The sequence below is a fragment of the Cuculus canorus genome, chromosome 1 (assembly GCF_017976375.1).
Source record: "Cuculus canorus isolate bCucCan1 chromosome 1, bCucCan1.pri, whole genome shotgun sequence".
NCBI lineage: Eukaryota > Metazoa > Chordata > Aves > Cuculiformes > Cuculidae > Cuculus > Cuculus canorus.
In genome coordinates, this window is record NC_071401.1 from 138,491,582 (window position 1) to 138,511,415 (window position 19,834).

Sequence of the window (19,834 nt, forward strand, 5' to 3'; positions counted from 1 at the left end):
ATCCTGTCATTAGGAGATTGTATGTTATCTAGACATGTTTATCGATCAGTAACTCTGGGAGGAGTTACTCTTCTCTACCTGTAGACAAGAACAAAGTAGACATCCAGACGCAAGCTACTTTCTGAGGTGTTGCCTTCATAAGTCAAAGGAAGAGCATCAGGCATGTTTCCATGTCATCTATAACAGTAAGCAGGGAGACAGTCACTCCTCTGGGGAAGGGTTAGCACGTTATATGGATAACTACTACTTTTCCTTTCTGACAGCATGCATGAACATAATGTAATTATGTGGTTACTCTGCCATTATTGAATTATTCAGTCTATTGTTTGGAATGGCATCCAGCTTGTAAGTGGCCAGGTAAGGGTTGTCCCATAGCTGATGAAGCTATTGCAGACACTTAGTATGCAGTGACAGACAAAAGTTGTGTCTGACAGACGGCAACAAGGACTCATCATCCTTTATTTCTAGTACTGACAAGTCCACAAATACAGTAACTCTTCTAAATGAAATAATACGAAGAGAAACCAACTTTTCTCAAAGTCTAGCCTGTAAGGGAAAAAGAAAAGCTAGAAAATGAGTAATTCTTTAATCTGACTGGCTGACTTTTTAACACTGGCCTGTGGCACCAACAAACTAGGGTATCAAAGATTTGTTGGATGAACAAGTTGTATTACATCACAAAGAAAATAAAGAAATGTTTCAACACAACTGTCCATCAGGATTTTACTGCACACTGATGGATGATCAGAGGGTCCTGTGTGTGTATGCACATTCATGGACAAGCACATACACACTAGCAGAGGCCTAGGAACAGAAAAGCACTCATACCTATATATGGCTCTGTTATAAGGCACTGCAAGTAAGTGCAAATACAGTAAAATATATGGAAGGATTCATATACAGTGAGCAAAATAAAAGCACAGAGAGATTGGAGCATTTCCCACTAAAACAGAATTCATTCCTGAGGTAATAATTTCAATGGAAATATGCTTTTTCTCTCATTGAATTTAACAAGGAGAGCTGCCAGTTATTACAAATGCAGAAGAAACAGTTACCTTGAAAGGCTGAGCTAGTTGAGAACTTTAAACCCCGTGAGTCTCAAAAGGTTTGTCACTCTTAATAAAAGGCTCAGACAGTGTATTAGCAATCAAATCAATTCATAATAACTATTACACAATACATCAAAGTATGCAAAACCTCTGGAAATGGGATATGGAACTTGTCAGCTCACACATATCAGGTCATATCTACTCCAGGTCAAAAGCAGCCAAAATTGTTACCTATCTGATAAATATTTGTCAGCTTCTGCAAAACAAGTTAGGTAAGTCTACACCACAGAATTACGACACTGTAATATACAGGAGCCAGCTCAGGTATGGGGAGCTGCCTTGCCACGTCACTGTGGTAGTGTCCAGGCTAATTAGCGGCTGGTTGGGGCACAGCTATGCTGCTTCCAAGACCACAGCTGTACTCCTGCAAGACACTTCACTGTCTAGACACACCAGCCCATTCAAAGCCAGCACTCCCTGCCAACCCTGTGCAGCTCAGAATGAAAGGCCTCCAGGGGAGTAAAAGCAATCATGGCACTCATGCTGGCTTTAATCGGGAGCCCTGATCTGAGCAGAAGTACCAAGAATGAAGCAGACAAGAACCCAACCGACGATATTTCCCCAAAATGCCCTGTACCCCACATGTATATGACTAAGTGAAGAAAATTTGCTTCAATTTCCACAGTCTCTTCCACGGCTGAAAATTTTAAAGAATGTTACTGTTCCACTTTACATTATAAAAGACACAAAATAGTCATTGATACTGAGGGTATACAGGAGTGCTTCAGGCACTTTCAATTAACCTATGCATTGTGAGAAATTTCTCCACATGAGAAAAATAACTCTATCAACTGCTAAATTTGTGAGAAACTGAACATCATAGTACGTAACTGGTAGTAAAACCTGGTCATTTCTTGTTCTGGCCAGTTTATTACATGTTTGATTTCAAATCAAAGATCAATCTTCTTTCTCTTCTCCTGGTAAAGCAAATGTGGCAATGAATACAGTGCTGATCATTTCAACCAACAAGCCCTAAAACCTGCAGAAGTGCAGAAATATTTGCTCTTTCTACTGAGCTGTGAAGTAAAGCAACAGATGACAACCTTATGCTTCAGCGTCTTGTGGCACTTCTCTTAATACCAAGGATCAATGAGACACTCAAAGAGATAGCACACATTTAGGCCATTAAAAATCTCACATCTGATGCTCTCTAGAGTAAAAAATCCAACATAATTCCAAATGGTTAGTACAGCAAGAGTCAGACAGTAATGATGTCTCCTGTCCTAATAATAGAAAGGCATTTCAAAATTAAAGCCTAAAAATCAATACATATTGTAGCCATATTTTAATAACTGCTTTCTACAAGGATTTAAATTCATAGCACACCTTTAATTTTTTTAAGGTATTGAGCTATCATTTTAAACACATACTTATTTCCTCCTAGACTCAGTGAAATTGCTCACATTTGCATTCACAATTTCAGAATTTTAGCTAAATGAAAATGCATAAACACCTAATAGATATAAAACTAAACCAGCAAATAAGGTGCAGAAAGAAAAAAAGAGACAAGTAAGGATCCTGTAGAGGCTTGGGAGGGAATAAGTGTTTCAGATGTTTTAATTGGAAATCCTAGTTATGTTTTCATCTCCCAGTATTCCTACATTACATTTCTCCCTTTGTTTCTTGAAGTTGAACAGCTGCTTTTAAAACACCACCTGGCTGTTTGGGTTTGTTGTTGTGGGGTTTTTTCAACTGTCTGCATCCATTTTCCCCATTTTTAGCTCCACTACAGAAACAAGGTTTCCTATCTCAAGTTCTAATTAAAGTGAGAACATTTATCTCTGCATTTCTTACCAGAAAAGCTTTGGCCAACTTCACCCTAAAGCAAACTTCAAAAGGGTTAAATGACAAATCATTTGCATTGATGCGATCAAAATGAAAACCAAAATAAAGTACACTTATGAATTTGATAAGTTGTATGTGTACAAGCTTTGGCAGACACCAAGCCACCTTTGACAGCACTGGTTCCAGTGCCAGTGCAAGTAATCCTATTCTCTAGGAATTCATGCGATAGATGATTGTCTCCTCTTTGTGAGAGCCTTTTAAAAACTCATGTTACTCCTCTGGCTGTTTCTGACTCAGCTCAAATTCTGTCAATCTTACTTCAGAGGTGATGTTTTCTTTATCTCTAGTCATTTTAAGTACTCTCCTCTGGACTTGGGTTCATATCTTTCCCGGAGCATGGGGCCCAAAATTAGAAACAGCCAAATCTGAAGCCAAAGAATTTCAGAGCAAAATAGAAAAGTTACGCGATTGATCTTGCTGACACAATAGTTTAGTTTAGGTATTTGTTGTGGCACTAACCTTTTTCTCAACCACTTAACATTATTTTTCCAAGTATGCGCTGTGGTCCACAACAAATTCAGATCTTTTTCTAAATAGCTACTCCAAGCAAGTATTTCCCAGTCGTCCTTAGGATTGCCTAGCTACAGTAATCTGCATTTATCAATTTGAGCTACAGTTCATTTTCCACGCTGCAACCACAATTTCCCAGGTAAATTTTGAAATTTAAACTTGTTCTGCAAAGATGTGACAGTCTGTCTTAGCTCCATGTGGTCTTCATATTTAACAAATATTCCCTGTAGTCCATTATTCAGCTTGCTAGTAAAAATACTGAATAGCAACATCAGCTGTTATTTTCTTCCTTTGGTTTTTCTAGATACTTAAACATAATTTGACTACTTTGCTTCAGTGGTTTTTTGAGGACTGTCTAAAATTTCCTACCTCATCTAATTTAACCCTATTCAAAAGTAGATTCTAACACTGATCTTCACATCTGTCTCACATGCTCTCAAAGACGGCAACTAACAGCTCCAAGATACTAGCCACCAATTCTTTACATGTCCTAACACAAAATTCATCAATTTAAGATAAGATTACATCAAAACATCTGAGTGTTCTCTAACCTTTCTCATATAAAGTTGCCATCTGTGGTCTCATCATATTAGTTGCATCAGACATCTTCCACACAACTGGCCTTTTCCAGAAAGACAGTTACTGGACAGTAAATTTCAAAACCATTGGTGTCTACCATATGCTCTCCCATTCCTTGAAGAAGTAGATTGACTCTTTAGTCTTCCTCTGAACACTTACATAGGATGACATCTTATTATTTTGAGTGTATCTTGCTAGTTTCCTCTTACATTTTGGCTTAGCTTTTCTGATTTTCTCCATGGGTACTTCTACGAGGTTGCTCTATTTGTCTTTAGATCCTTGACTCGGGTTTCATGTCCTGTGTATGAGCATACATATATACATACACATACACAGACAAACCCCAACATTTTTACTTTGCTATCATTCCTCTTTACTCATGTTGCTTTCCCACTTGGATGTACTCAATCCATTTCTTCCTATTGGCTGGAATCAATTTGAGAAGCGTCTTTTCTAATTGTGTTCTCCATCTCCTGGAATAAAAGCCACGTTAACTGCTTGTGTGTCCCCCTCAGGGACCAAGGTAAAACAGAGCTGGCATTCATCACAATGTATCCTACATTATTTTCTTCTTTAGCTGTTACATAAAGACTTCGGGTAAAGACACTCCTCTTATATACAGGATCTCAGACCAAGTATATAAGAGTTACACAATGATGTAGCCTTACTCCCTGCTTGCTCTTCTTGAGCCAAAAAAACACTGCAATATTAATCTTCTGCTAAAATTACTTACTGGGTCAGGTTCCTGTTCCAGGCAATATTGCTTATACTCATCCATGGTTTCTTTTATGGTATCCCCTCTCATTATATTAATACACTTACGTGCAAAGAAGCTCTTCCCATTTTTCTCCCCTTACATTTCTTTTCCCCTCTGTTTTCTCTTTTTTCCCCCTTAATATTGAAATATGCACTTAATTTTTGCCCAACCAAGTCAGAGCTCATCTGGGAATTTTGGTTAAACTGATACCCTTTCTTTATCTTCATGAGAAAAAAGATGCTTTATCAAGATCAGTGTGTGCCACTTACACAGCTATCATAACAGTTATTTCAAAGTTAGAAATTAACTGAGAATAAGTACAAAACACTGTGCAGTAAAGAAACAAAATCAAGAAGCTGCAGAGAACAACGAAAATGAGACATGAGAAGAGCATACCAGGAGAGAAGTCAGATTAATGCTCACTGTAACAGTGATCTTCATTTTCTGTTCTCTATAGCAATGACAAGCACATCCTACACTGTCAATAGGATTGCAAGCCAAATGTATAATTTGTTAACTGGAGCAGTTTGGAATGGCCTGATATAATGCCTTTGAGATTTCACTGTAACATTGTGCTTTTGATAAAGTGAATTTCAGTTGGGAAAGATTGAAGCTTCTGTATTTTTCAAGTTCCTGTTGCTCTCAATATGTTACTAATGGTTGTTCTTCCTGTAGAATCTAGTTTATATTACATTGTACTACATCATATCTTTCAAGGAACAGTAGGTAAAATGATGTCCAGTTTTAAATTATCATGTAGATATCAGTGTAATATCTATAACCTGAAAAACAATTAGCCAATAATTTCAGACCAGAAGGCATCATTATTTGCCTAAATCCACAATACAGATGTAATACACAGTTCTGCTCCTAAGAGGTTACATTTCATATAGTTCCCTTCTTGCATCATGAGTCAGACAGCAGTTCCACACCATCAGAATAATTAGCCACAGCTTTTTGTTCATTGATGAAGACAAACAGGCTAACAGCTTGATTCTAATTTCCCACTGGAACAAGTAACTAATTGTGACCTGCATTAAAAGCTAGCTCCAACAATTTAAAGGGTTATTTTAGAGATGCGACAGACCTCTAAATTATGGGTAAATAGATTGTTATGAATGGTTGAGAAATTAGATTACAAATTTAAAAGCATCCTACAGAGCAAAATGAAGACCAGCTATGTACACGAATCCTTTATCACAGCAATTTCAGAGATCCCCATCAATAGCTCTCTATAGATTCTGACCGAAATAAATTATTAGCTATCCAGACACAAATCCAACTTTTCTGAATGGAAAAGGGTCAGACAGAAAAAAAAAAAAAGGAAAAAAAAAGAAATTAAATGAAATTGTGTGTGCCGTGGGAAACACCTTTGAGAACTCTTGGTCTGAAAGGCAGCACTGATGATTCTAACACCAATGAAAACCAGAACAGTATTCCCCAGTTTTCAACAAAAAGCAAAGGCAAATTAATGTTCACACTACTTAATCCAAGAATGGAATAATTAACCACATGCATGGTGCAAAAAAATTAAGTGTTATACAAGGAAATGACATAGCTACTTTAACTGTGAATATGACTGCTAATATTTTAGATACTTATAATATAGCATTTTGACAATTTAGTTATTCAGACATTCAGTACTTCTCATTCAGAACAAAACATATTCTGAAAAAACAGACTTCTACATTTGTTTTCACAACACAATGAAGTGAAGCCTTTTTCCTGTACCATTGGGACTGATGCATGTTATAATATGAACCTTGCTAATGTTTGCCTAAAGTACACCCTGCAACTGGAAAATATTTTCACTTTTAGAACAGTCTTGCCCCTTTAAGTCCTCCCGGTTTCAGTTTGAAACTTGAATGCTATATGTCATAACACAATTGGATAATTTATATGTTAACCAACATAACTGCCAATGAGGGAGGGAGGGAGGGAGGGAGGGAGGGAGGAAGGAAGGAAGGAAGGAAGGAAGGAAGGAAGGAAGGAAGGAAGGAAGGAAGGAAGGAAGGAAGGAAGGAAGGAAGGAAGGAAGGAAGGAAGGATAATAAAAAACCCATGTGGAACTGGTAAACTTCAGCAGTCCAGGAATGAACCATTTCCTTAAAACTTCCCCTGTACCACAATCCTTTCACTGGTGTAAGGATACCTAAAGTTTCATTTTTGGAGAACTAAATGGATTTGCTGGATATGGTTTAAAAAGGCAAAACAAACACTTGATCAAGCAACCTTAGAGAGATTTTTTTTGTCTATTAAGACTTGAAAATTAAGACAGAAAAGTGTTGGATAAATATTTAACTTCATGGAACATAATTGTCTTGCGAGGTTTGATTAATGTAACTCATGCCTAAACCAAAATGAATTGACATTAAAGGGGACTGTACCATACATTCACTGACAGATAGCAAATACAATGGAGTTTCTGCCATCCTCTGGAGGCTTTGTCTGGGGTGAAGGTCAGCAGTGCCTCAGATAGAGGGACACGAAACAGGGCTCTGAACAAAACTGTCCTCTGGATAATCTGACAGAATTACTACTTTTCAGGGTCCACATCTGAGCAACAGGCAGCACAGTGCTCCATAAGGTGAAGCCTGATTTGGCAAACAAAAGAGATTTCAGTTGAGTCCATACGGAGCTGGTCCTGCACCCAGCACAGGTCACCAGCACCGCTGGAGCCATCAAGGTGTGGAAGCTCAGCCAACGGGCATGCAGGAGCAGGCTACAGGCACCATTTTGCCTACACTTCCTGTGCTGCATCCATCTGGCCCTCACAACCTCCCTGAGCAACCCAAGTGGCAAGTCCAGATCAGGTTCTTGCTAACAGCTCCTTTTTCCCAGCCTCCCAACCCCTTAGGCTACAGCATCACACATCATACTCAGTGATGGAGAACCGGCCTTCCCCTTGAACCAACACTGGTACAGGGATGTCTACTGCATGAACTGCATCAGGCAGTCAAAACTGGCATGAGCTGAAACACATCTCTGTTCTCTGCTGCCCTGTTGCTAGGGGCTGTCACAAGACACCAACACAGCAGTGTACTCCTGGAAAGTGCTTAAAAACCCTCCAGGTATGTGCAAAATTATCCTGGACAGCCCAGGTCAGGAAAACTGCAACTTAAAAAGATTCCCAACCAAATACGAAGCTAAGAAACCTAGAAGAGAAAGGAAGTTGCTTCTGATAAGCTGCCTTTTATCTCCTGCACGCATAAACTTATGTTTCTACTGGAGAAATGTCTTGCATAGGAGAATAAGCTTCAAGTAGAATATATATCTAAATAAGATCATCTGCTTTCAGGCTTTTTTCACCAGATGTTCAACTTAAATAAAGACACTTTGCTCCTAGAAGCCAGTCTAGTTGCCATATTTATTATCACTGGTCACAGTCTTCCTAGAAGGTTACACCTAGACATACTAAATTCCATTGAACCTACTAGCTACTCTTACACATGCAGACACACAATACTGCTACACATAGTTCTCCTGATCCTGATGCAGAAAAGGAAGAACACAGCACCTGATATGTGGCAAGTATGCTCATGATACCACAGAAATCTCTGAAATGGAGTTTCTTTGTAACTATTAAAAAGTTGCATTCTTGAAGCTAGGTATATGCAATTATTCTCATTCATTAAAATTACAGTCCCTAGAAACATTCAACCCCTTATCTGTAGCTTAAGGCCAATTACTATGTGCACAACTGAAAATAAGATTTAGATTTCAGAGTCTTGAGAGGATTTTTTTTTAAAAAAATCCCTAGCTTATTTAGATAAAATGGATTTAAAAAAAAATCACCTCAGAGCACTACTCAGAAATAAGTTTTATCAAAAACTGCAGTTAGATTGGCTCAGATTACTTTCTGAAAAAAAAAATCCATATTTAATTAAGCATATAAACCAGACTGATGAGAAAGAAAATTAGTTCCCTGAAGATACAGCCTACATTATCAAATTTTAGCCAGGAGTTAACCATGCACTACTTTATTTCACTTCACTCAGCTTTCTCTGTCTGTGGTTGTTACTGAATTATCAAAACATGTGAACTACACATCACAACTTCCTATATCTCTCTAAGTCAGCTCCTTCACTCTTTCTAAGCACATGCAGATGCAGATTCCCACATATGTAAAAATCACCCAGTCTGTTCCCGTCTCCACTTTTTACACATCCGAGCATTGTTCTGTGCCATGTTCTTGTATATTCTAGTTTTAGGATCATTTCTAGATGATCAGCTATAGGTGGCAGAGGTTATATTTCTTCTAAGGTTCATAACTCAAGTTAGGGTTTGCAACCGAAGTAATCCCATTGGAAAACAGGACAGGTAGATGCATCTGCTACCACAATATTCTCAGAAGGGCTGGGAAATCGGTGCTGGTCACTGATCTCAGTCATTTCCTCTCAACAAAAGAGCCCAGGGAAGATCATACCACGCAAAGCAATTAGCTTTGCTCTTCTGTGCTGAAAAGCCATCTTTGTTCTGTTTTGCTGGTATGCAGTTATTCCAGGCCACCTTGCCTCACCTGGATGCAGGCCATTTTATCCACTTTTATTTCAGATGCAGTTAGTAAACCCCAAACAAATTCCATCTAATCAGCTTCCCAAGCTTAAGTTACTTTTTATGTTCTTTTTCATTATTTGATTTAACTTGTAAAAATACCCGTTGGAATGCTGGTCTCTAGAGACACAGCTTCCCTTTTGCTGCCTCTTTCTATCTGCACGAAGCAAACCTCAACACTCAGACTCTGCTCCTCCCATGTGCTGACCTTGGCATGCTCAAGTGAACCAAGTGAAAGGAGAAAGCTATTCCTTCACACATGCCAGAAGCCGCTGCATAAAGAATTAAAAAAGGTACTTGTCCTGCAACTGGCAGCACTAGAGAGATAAGGGTATGGTCAGGCCGAATCCATAATGGTGCAACTGATAAACCATCTATCTACTTTAGTTACCAGATAACACATGAATCCAGCCTTTCAGGCTCTCAGAAAAAATACGCAGGCTCTGCTTGTTGAATTTAACACACTCCAGAAATCATTCAGTCTTCCGCTTCTTTACAGGTTCTTGAATACTCACCAGGCTTCAGACAATGATTTGCTACCATTAGGTTATCAGCAAGCACTCCACCCTGGCTTTCTCTCAAGTTGGCTAATACCTCTGCAGCTCAGTAATCTTGAACAATTTTTACAAGGAATGGAGATTCTCTCCAAGGACCAAACCCATCAAACTAATATCTCTACAACAGTATTCCTTGACCAAGATCATTATTGCCACAACTTGAATACTGTGTTCCGTTATGGAATCCTTGCTACAGGAAAGAAAATAAGGCACTGGAGTGTGTCCAGAGAACTGCAACAAAGCTGGTGAAGGATCTAGAGAACAAGTCCTATGGTAAGCAGCTGAGGGAACTGGAGTTGTTTGGCCTGAAGAAGGCAAGGATGAGGGGAGACCCTGTCACTCTCTACAACACCACGAAAGGAGGTTGTAGTGAGGTGGGTGTCAGCTTCTTCTCCCATGTAACAAGTGATGAACAAAAGGAAATGGCCTCAAGTTATGCCAGGGGAGGTTTAGGATTAATATTAAGAAATATTATTTCACAAAAAAGGGTTGTCAAGCATTGGAACAGGCTGTGCAGGGCAGCCATTGTGTCACCATCCCTGGAGATATATAAAAGAAATGTAGATGTGGCACTTAGGAACATGGTTTAGTGGTTGACTCAGCAGTGTTAGGTTAAGGGTTGGACTCCGTGATCTTAAAGCTCTTTTCCAACCTAAATAATTCTATGATTCAACAGACAAAAAACTTCCGGGAGCTAAGCAATATAATCTTTTATTTTACCAAACTGTAAATTGTCCCATGCAATATCTAGTGAAAATATTGTTCACAAGAAAGACTTGTGGCTTTTGAGGTATAAAATATAAATATATAGAATATAAATAAATTTTATTTATTTATATTATGCCATTAATATTGACATGTGAGGAAACTGTTTCTAAATAAGTTTCATTTTGCCTTCTGCAATATCCCTAAAAGAATGTTTTTGAAAAAGTAACCAAAACAGGCCATTTAAACTCATCCTGTGTTCCCTTGAACTGACTAACTCCATCACAAACTGCACCACTCAGCTTGGTGTCATCTGCAAACTTGCTGAGTGTGCACTCAATCTCACTGTCTATATCACAGACATTAAACAGCACTGGTCCCAGTACAGATCCCTGAGGGACACCACTTGTCACAAATCTCCATCTGGACTTTGAGCCATTGACCAACTACTCTTTGCATACGACCATCCAACCAGTTTCTTATCCACTGAACAGTCCACTCATCAAACCCATATCTCTCCAATTTCGAGAGAAAGGTCTTGTGGGGGACAGTGTCAAAGGCTTTACAGAAGTCCAGATAGATCACATACGTTGGTTTTCCTGTATCAATCCCATCACAGAAAGCTACCAGGTTGGTCAGACAGGACTTGCCCCTGGTGAAGCCATGCTGGCTGCCACTGATCACCTCCCCTTCCTCCACCTGCTTTAGCATAGCTTGTAGGAGGATCTGTTCTGTATCTTCCCAGGCACAGAGCTGAAACTGACAGGTCGATAGTTTCCAATGTCATCTTTTCTACTCTTTTTAAAAATGGGAACAATGTTACCCTTCTTCCAGTCACCAGGGACTTCTCTTGACTGCCATGACTTTTCAAATATCATGGAGAGTGGCTTGGCAACCACATCTGCCAATTCCCTCAGGGCTCTGGGATGCATCTCATCAAGTCCCGTAGACTTATAGATGTTCAGGTTCCTCAGGGGGTCACAAGCCTGATCCTCCTCTACAGTGGAAGGGGGTTTATCCCACTGGTCACCATCTTGTTGTCCCATGACCCAGGAGGGGTGAGGAGAATGGTTATCAGTGAAGACTGAGGCAAAAGAGTTGTTAAATACCTCAGCCTTCTCCTCGTTTGTTGACACCAGGTCACCATTTTCAACCATCAGTGGGGGTACTTTCTCTTTAGCTTTCCTCTTCTACATACCTGTAGAACCCCTTCTTGTTGGTCTTCACTTCCCTTGCCAAGTTCAGCTCACCTGTGCCTTGGCCTTCTTGACCTCATCCCTACACAATCAGGCAGTGTCCCTGTATTCTCTCCAGGTTCCCTGTCCCTGCTTGCACTGACCATGCAGTTGCCTCTTGTTCTTGAGTTTGAGCAGCAGGTCTCAACTCAGCCATGCTGGTCTCTTACCTTCCCTGCCTGATTTCCTACATTTGGTGACTGAGCGCTCTTGTGCCTGATGGAAAGCATTCTTAAATATCTGCCAGCTCCGCTCTGCTCCCTTGTCCCTGAGGACCATATCCCAGGGGGTCCTACTGAGTAACTCCTTAAAGAGCTGGAAGTCTGCTTTCCTGGAATTTAGGGTCTTGACTATACTCCTCGCTTGCCCCATATCCCTCTGGACCTTGAACTCCACCAGTAAGTGATCACTGCAGACCAGGTTGCCTTCAATCTCGATGTCACTGATGAGCTCCCTTGTATTAGTGACTATCAGGTCCAGTATTGCATCCCCTTGAGTGGGGGTGTCTATTCCCTGGGGTAAGAAATTATCTTCAATGCAATCTGGGAATCCCATGGATTGCCTACAGCCTGCTGTGCTACTTTTCCAGCATATGCCAGGGTGGTTGAAGACCCCGAGTAGGATGAGAGCTTGTGAGCCTGAAGCCTCCTGTAGAAGGCATCTCCCCAGCTCAAGCATGTTTCTCCTTCTTTCTTGAGATTACAGGAAATCACATTAATTTACGATGAAAAAGGAGCCTCCACACTCTATTCATGTGTTTCAGTAATGGCTGTGATGCCCACCCCCACACCTCCACCTTCTTAGTTCTCTACTCTCTTGGCTTAATGACAAACCAAAGGGAAAGATGATCAGCAATTTGTTAAGCATGAGCCCTAGGATTTAGAAGACTTCCTATAGAACATTAAGGTACAGTTTCCGTATTCTCAAGCAGGTTTGTGGTCAATTCACAGCTAAGCCTTTAAAGCGATGGCCAGATGTTAATGAGCAAGCAGGAAGTAAAAAGCATATGATTGAAAAAGGTTAGACCTACAAGTATCTCGCCAGTAAACGTGATGGTATTTTCCTGCATTTCCTGAACTTGTTCCAGCTATCTTACAATATTACCTTCATTAAAATTATACTCAGGCTTCACTGTCTTTTGATGCTGCATCTTCAGCCTCAGCACTGTTAATAACATGGCTTCTAACTTGTCTCAGAAATAAGGTAGGGAAAAAGAAATGGAAAAAGGACTGCCCAGCTCACAAAGCTCCCATTCCTGCTATCAACAAGCTAAGCCATACCAATGACAAGTAGCAGGAGATCTGGTGAAAGACTGCGGTGTGTGGAAAGCCGAAGAACAAAAATAGTATCATGGTAACCCAAGCTCAGGTTGTTTCAAAAGACAGTGAAAGAAAGTGATTCATAGAGCGAGGTTTCAAGCATTTGCGCATTTCAGGCCAAGCATGTAACCACTTACTGGTGCAAATCTCTTCATTAATATAAATAAAACCATACATTATACATACACATATGGAATAGTTTGTGTGTTTAAGATAATTTTTGTTTTCTCTTTACGGGAATTCAATCATAGCTGACACTTCAGAGCCGCTAGTAGGTGACCTTACATACCATCTGTGTTGCAATGCCTAAATGTGTTGCTAGGGTGAGCTAAGACTATGAGCTAAGCCTCAGTTCTAAATTCCCTGGGGTTTTTTTTCAGCACATGCCAGCCCTTATTGTTATTTCCGCATAGGGAGAGGAAGGTGTGATTAGGAGAAAGGATACTATTGCTCTGCTTAACTGTTTCTTGGCAGCTGAATTTTGCTAAAAACCTTATCAGAATCGCTTCTGTGGAACGCAGTGGAAGCATTTTCATCTACAGAAACAGATATGCTGTAACTGAACCATTCCCCACCCCAACATTAGAGGCAACCTCCCTGTCAGCACAGGCTTGATCCCTCTAACCTGCACACAGGAAAGGAATGGAAGACCAAAGTTGAACCTCTTTGAAGTAGTCCTTTATCTCAAGTTCAAGTACTTACTGGGAATCAAAACAAACTAGCATACTCAGGACGACAGATGACTCACTCCAAGCTCTTCCACTACCTCATTTTACCTTTCCTGGAAACACAACCCACTCAATATTTTGTTCTTCGCTCCATCCTCCCAGAAGCCCAGCTAATACTTGTTCAATTGCAGATGCTTGTATCCCACAACAACAACAAGTGCAAGATGTATCATGAACAATTTCAAAGTCTAGAGATGATGCTCGTCATTACTGTGGTGAAGAGAATTAGCAATTAATCACTGTCTGCTATCTGCACTTTAAAAGTGGCAATTATTGACAAATCTGCTCCTACTTCAAGCACATCGCTGAGAACTGCGGTTGGTGAGAATTCTGGACTACTACAAAACCTGAAAATATTAACTGGTCAAATAGCTTTTGAGGCCAGAGCACAAATACCAGCTTCACTAATTGAAAGGATGACGTCATTGGACTGATTTATTAAAGGCACTGCTGATGTTTAGATTAGGAAAATTTACTTGAGATGGCCAAAGTAAACTTCATGGCCTTTGTTTTGGATACTTCAGTTTATGAAGCTGTCATTTAAAAGAGCCATTAGAAATAAACAGATACGTGGTGATATAACCTATTGAAGAGGTCAAGGCGGGGGGGAATTGTTCTGTTTTTAAACCCACATAAAACTGGCACAGCAGCGCTTCCTCCAGGCTCCCACTGTTGTCCCCTCCCTAAAGAGAAAAGTCTCCGATATAGTATTCTGCCTAAAGTAACATTAATGATAGCAGCACATGTTTACAATATAGGTCCACTCAGTGATCCAACAACTAAAAAGCAGGGAATAGTCTATATTCCCAAGAGAAACGGGCTGAAAACATTCTCTCTGAGTCACAAATATTCCCTATGCCACGCTTCAGGTAGTTTCTACAGACTTCAGGCTGTAGCTGAAATGATTTATAGTCAGAACAGTGAATTAAAACATTTGTAACGCTTTGAATTATTATTGGCTTATCAAATTTAATTATAAGTTGTTTTCTTTGCTTTGCAATTTTATTTTTGACTATTTAATGTACTTGACATTTACTACTTGATCCCAGCAGGAGACTGGACAGCAAGTATGTTTTAAGGAACCCTACCCCAAAAGCCTGAAGCCTTCCTTGTTTTCTCGTGTGACAACACCACACATGCCTGCCTGTACACCGCAGAACAGACAGCTTTGAAAAAGATCTAGGACAGAAGCAACCAAGTGGCATCCATCTACACAAGAAAGAGCAGAAAACTAATTCCACTTCTGAATGCCATACACTGATGTGCATAAATGAAGACAGAGAATAATATAGTGAACTCAGTTTTTTTCTGCATTTACATAGGCTCACCTCTTTAACGCAGAGGCATGACGTTGCCATGCAAAAGCTGTTATCCAGCTGAATGGGGTCTGATATAATTCACTAGTTATGTCAGTGTATCCAGAAAATGTATTGTAAAGAACAGAAAAGGTATCAAGCTCAGTGGCTCAACACAAAGCATGAACAAAAAACATTTTAAAAAATGCTTGATTGCTCATACAGAACAAGGGCTTCAGATAGAGTCAGCTCTAAAGAGCAACTACAGGGACTTGATGCAATTATATAATGTTTTAGGGGAGACTGCAGCAGAAGGATAAATATTCAGAAGAATACAAGACTAAGGGGAAAAGTAGTAAATACTGTTGCTGCTTCATGATAAGGGAGAGAAACAAAAGGCATAAGGAAACAGTGAAAGCAGCGGAAGGAGGACATCTATTCCAATCATTTCATAGGACAGCAGAAAGAGAAACTACCTAAATGCTCCTTTGGGAACAAGAAGCTCTTGCACATGGTAGGACTGACCGTGGCGGTCGTGGCAGAGTAAAAATGAGATGAACTATATGCCTCATAAGTATCACATGATTAGATTTAACCTGGAATAATGTATTAATATTGCAATGCTAAAACCAAAGCGGTGCTGTGAAAATGGACAGCTTTAATTATGTTATGTACCACTCCAATGGCTTCAGGAAAAGTTTCAGGTCTACTGAACTCCCACACTCCCCTTGCCTAAAATAATTAGTGACATATTAATGTTAAATGGTCCCTAATAGCCAGACAACTATAAAATAATAGATGTGGCATAGCTTTGTATTTTCTACAATGAGCCTCCATACAGCTGCATGCACAATATCCCTTTACATCACTGAAATATGCATCCCCTGTTTATAGGCTTACTTGTAGATCTCAACACTGCGGTAGCTAACAGAGCAAGTGTATGTTGTAGTCATTCATATTTACCAACACCACTGTGTATAGTATGCACTCAATATTCAAAGGTATTCGAAGTATTCAAAGGTTAGTATCATCACAGTTTATGTAATGTTCAAACAAAAAGGACTCAATCAACCCAAATCAGACTGAGATGCTCACGAGCCCATTAAAACAGTACATTCTTTTGATAGGCATATCAAATTATGTCTGCCCTCTAGATGTTGCACTCTTTAAAATCTGAGTTACCCTAAAAGTGTTGCTTGTAAGGCATGTTCATGAATACATCGTTGGTCACAAAAAGATCATTTTTTTTATTATTATTAAAAAAGGGTCACTATTTTGAATTTCCAAAGACATTCATCTGTCCTTGGTGGGGGTTCTCTTCAGGCAAAAGGCAGAAGGGATATTTGTGTAAGGGAAAAGTCCCATCTTGTTATAAATGCAATCAAAAAGCAAGCAGACCTCAAAATTTCCAGCTTTTATAAACCTTTGTAGAATTTAAATCACCACACAAGTAACTCCTGAAAATTTTAGATAAGTTAAGCATTAACTGCTGGGAGCAAAATAAACTTCTGTTTTCTACCCACTGAATCACAGTAGTGCAGACACTGCCCTGTAACAAGTAACAGTAACTCCAATTGGCTTTAGCAGTTTTACACTGAATCTTCAATCAATGTATCTATATCAATCAATCAGTAAGCAGCTTGCCAAGTCCTAGTACAAGAAATTTCGTACACATTATTCCTAACAGTAATTAAATGAAAGTGTGAAAATTTAAAGAAACCCTAACCAACAGAAAAATCATCGACAACTTCCTAAAACTGAGGTCTAAGGGAGTATGCAAAAGCAACTTCAAATATTAAAAAAAAACCCAATCAATACTGTAACACCCCTCCCAAAAAAACAAACAAAAACTCCCCCCAAAAGACCAAACAAAAACTCCCCCAAAAACCAAGTAGAGCCCTCAAGTGGAAAGAGACTATGTACCCCAAGTCAGGGTTTTTTTGTGCTAAAATCCATGCAGCTCTGACAGCAAACATTACCAGACACAAGATGACTTCTCAGCTACCGAAAGCACTGGCCAGGTTACACTGCTGTCAGTTGCTATGCAGTGACATCTCAAAAGCCTCTCTCAGGGCCATGATAAACTGAAAGGTTTGTCAGCCCCAGCACCCACAGTAAGCAACAGCCCAGACAGAAAATCACTGTGTAGTTCAATTTTCTCCTTTGAAAATAAGAGGAGGTCCAACACACACACACAAAAAAAAAAAAAAAAAAAAAAAAAAAAAGAGACAATCCCTATAGCTGGGGAACCAACAGTGGGAGGGGAGAGACAAAAAGCTGCTTACAGAACATGTTCTAACCTGTCACGGTGAGACAAGGCTCAACTCAATCGCTTCATTCAGTATGCAGGGACGTGTGTTCAAATATAGATGTTTTCTTATTCTCTGTCAGAAAATGTCGGTGTGCAAGAGTGAACAATGAATTAACATCAAGTTTCTTGTGATACTGAAGAAATCCACGATGGAAACTTTTCAGTTATTGACTGCAGCTGACAGTGAAGAGATCCCAAATATCAAGTCGGTGTTCAAAGGAACTCATGGATCTATCAATCAAAACCCCTGTGAGAATACACAAGGTAAAGAAGTCTGGAAATCAGTTCCTTCTTTCATTTAACAAACTCTTTAAAGCAGAGTAAAAAAATCTAAATTAACTTAAACTTTAGTTGGATATAAGTGTGATAAAAAGAAAAATATACACAAATAAAAATCAGCAAAAAAAAAAAATGCATCACAAAACCACCAAGCAGCTGTAGCATTTCCTGAGCTCAAAGGAACACATTAGCATTTCAAAGCACCTGAGCAATGCAGCAAGATGCTTCCATCAGAAAATTCCAAGATTAAATATTTTTTAAAGAAGCACTGAAGCTAGGAAGCCTGATGGATCACAAAGTGCAATCGCAGGTCAAACCTGGCTGAGTCCCACTGAACAAGACAGTTTCCCCTTGTGTTTGGCTCACAAGAGCCTATTGCCTTTGCTGCCAAGGGTAATCCAAATGCTTACTGAAGTTTGTGCCATGGGGCCATTAAAACACTACTCCTCTGTGGATTCTCTGCTCTCTGATACACAGTGCACTCCCAATGCTCCTTCTTCTCCATTGTCTCCAAACTTAACATATATTTCCATCCCTACTTAGCCACCTGGATAAGAAGCTGATAAAATTTACAACCTTTACCTTTCTCTCCAGGGCAGCTAAAACTGCCAAACAGACTAAAAGACAGGTCTTCTGTTTGCTTTTTGGATGAGGAAAGGGAAAATAATAGAATCATAGAATGATTTGGGTCAGAAGGCATCTCAAAGATCATCTAGTTCCAACCTCTCTGCCACTCGCAGGGACACCTCCCAATAGATTAAGATTGCTCAAAGCCTCATCCAATCTGATCTTGAACATCTCTGGGGCATCCAAGACTTCTACGGGCAACCTGTTCCAGTGCCTCACCACTCTCACAGTAAAAACTTTCTTTTCCTAATATCTAATCGAAATCTCCCCTCTTTCAACTTAAAACTGTTACCCCTCATCCTGTCACTACACTCCTTGATAAAGAGACCCTCCCCAGCTCTCCTGTACAATAACTGAGCATCTTCATTCAAGGAAAAGGGTGCAATGGCATTGCTTTATTTGGAGTGACATTATCAGTATTATTGAAACAGAAAAATACGTATTTAAAAGTAATAAACAAAATAATTGATATGCAGAATTAGAGGAGTTATTTATCTTCTATAAATTGTAGTAACGTATATAAAAAAGCAACCTATCTCAAAGAACTCCACCTCCTGATATTTCACCTCAATTTTGACAGAAGCTGAATAGCACCAATGTCTTCCTGAATTTTACTTTTATAAAAAGTCCTTAAGGCGATTATTTAAACTACAGTATTATCTGTAGAAGATTAAATTGCATATACTTATAAAACTGTTTTGTAGACATTTGATAATGCATTCCTGCAACAGAAAGACAACAGGAAGGCCTTCTCCATGCCTACTCAGCAAATCATCAGCAGAGCTAGTATTAAAACTTCCACTCTCTTAATGCCGTGAATTTCCTAAACTGACTCTTAGAATGGGATGGTTTAAAAAAAATAAAACAACAAAGGCTACTTCAAATCAGACACACACTCACCCTCATCAAAAAATGCCAAATAGCACTTCATTAAACTTTCCAAAAAAGCCTTCTGGAGTGAGAACAAGGAAAAATTTCAGCTCTGAATTGCCTGCAAGTTTGCAGCTTCTGTTTTCACATGCTTTTAACTAATAAACTTCATTACATAACTGCAGTGTTGCTCTTGCCATAAGAAATCATTCAAATGACTTCCACGTTGCATGTGGCAGGTCATGCCCTCGTTGGAACAGAGACAGCTCCGGCAAAGCTGTGCTTCACTTAACAGCAAAGGACTCCCATGTCCCTCAAAAGTTACTTCCTCAGTAATATCCCTGATACGCTGCGATTGTGCTTGAACCAGTCTAACAAACTTCAGCTATTTCAAAAGATTTTCCTCCCTTCCCAATAAAAAAAACCCCAACCCTCTCTACTTGATTGACTACACTTACCCACTAAAACCAATCCACTAAATCATGAAGCAATTGGTGTCAATGGACACTGCAGTACAGCTGCACCCATTTAAAAGCACAGCTGCTCAAGACATA

General features: G+C 39.5%; 1 protein-coding gene across 2 annotated transcripts in view; it reads right to left on the reverse strand.

Moving 5' to 3' along the window:
- PDE3A (phosphodiesterase 3A) overlaps positions 1 to 19,834 on the reverse strand; it is a 258,155-nt gene that overhangs the window by 128,452 nt on the left and 109,869 nt on the right. The window contains exon 1 of one of the 2 annotated variants that reach the window (XM_054056251.1): positions 17,494 to 17,669. The exons of the other annotated variant lie outside the window; for it this stretch is intronic. The gene's annotated coding sequence lies outside the window, so the exon portion shown is untranslated. Of the gene's footprint in view, positions 1 to 17,493; positions 17,670 to 19,834 lie in introns of those variants that run through there. 2 annotated transcript variants of the gene reach the window in all.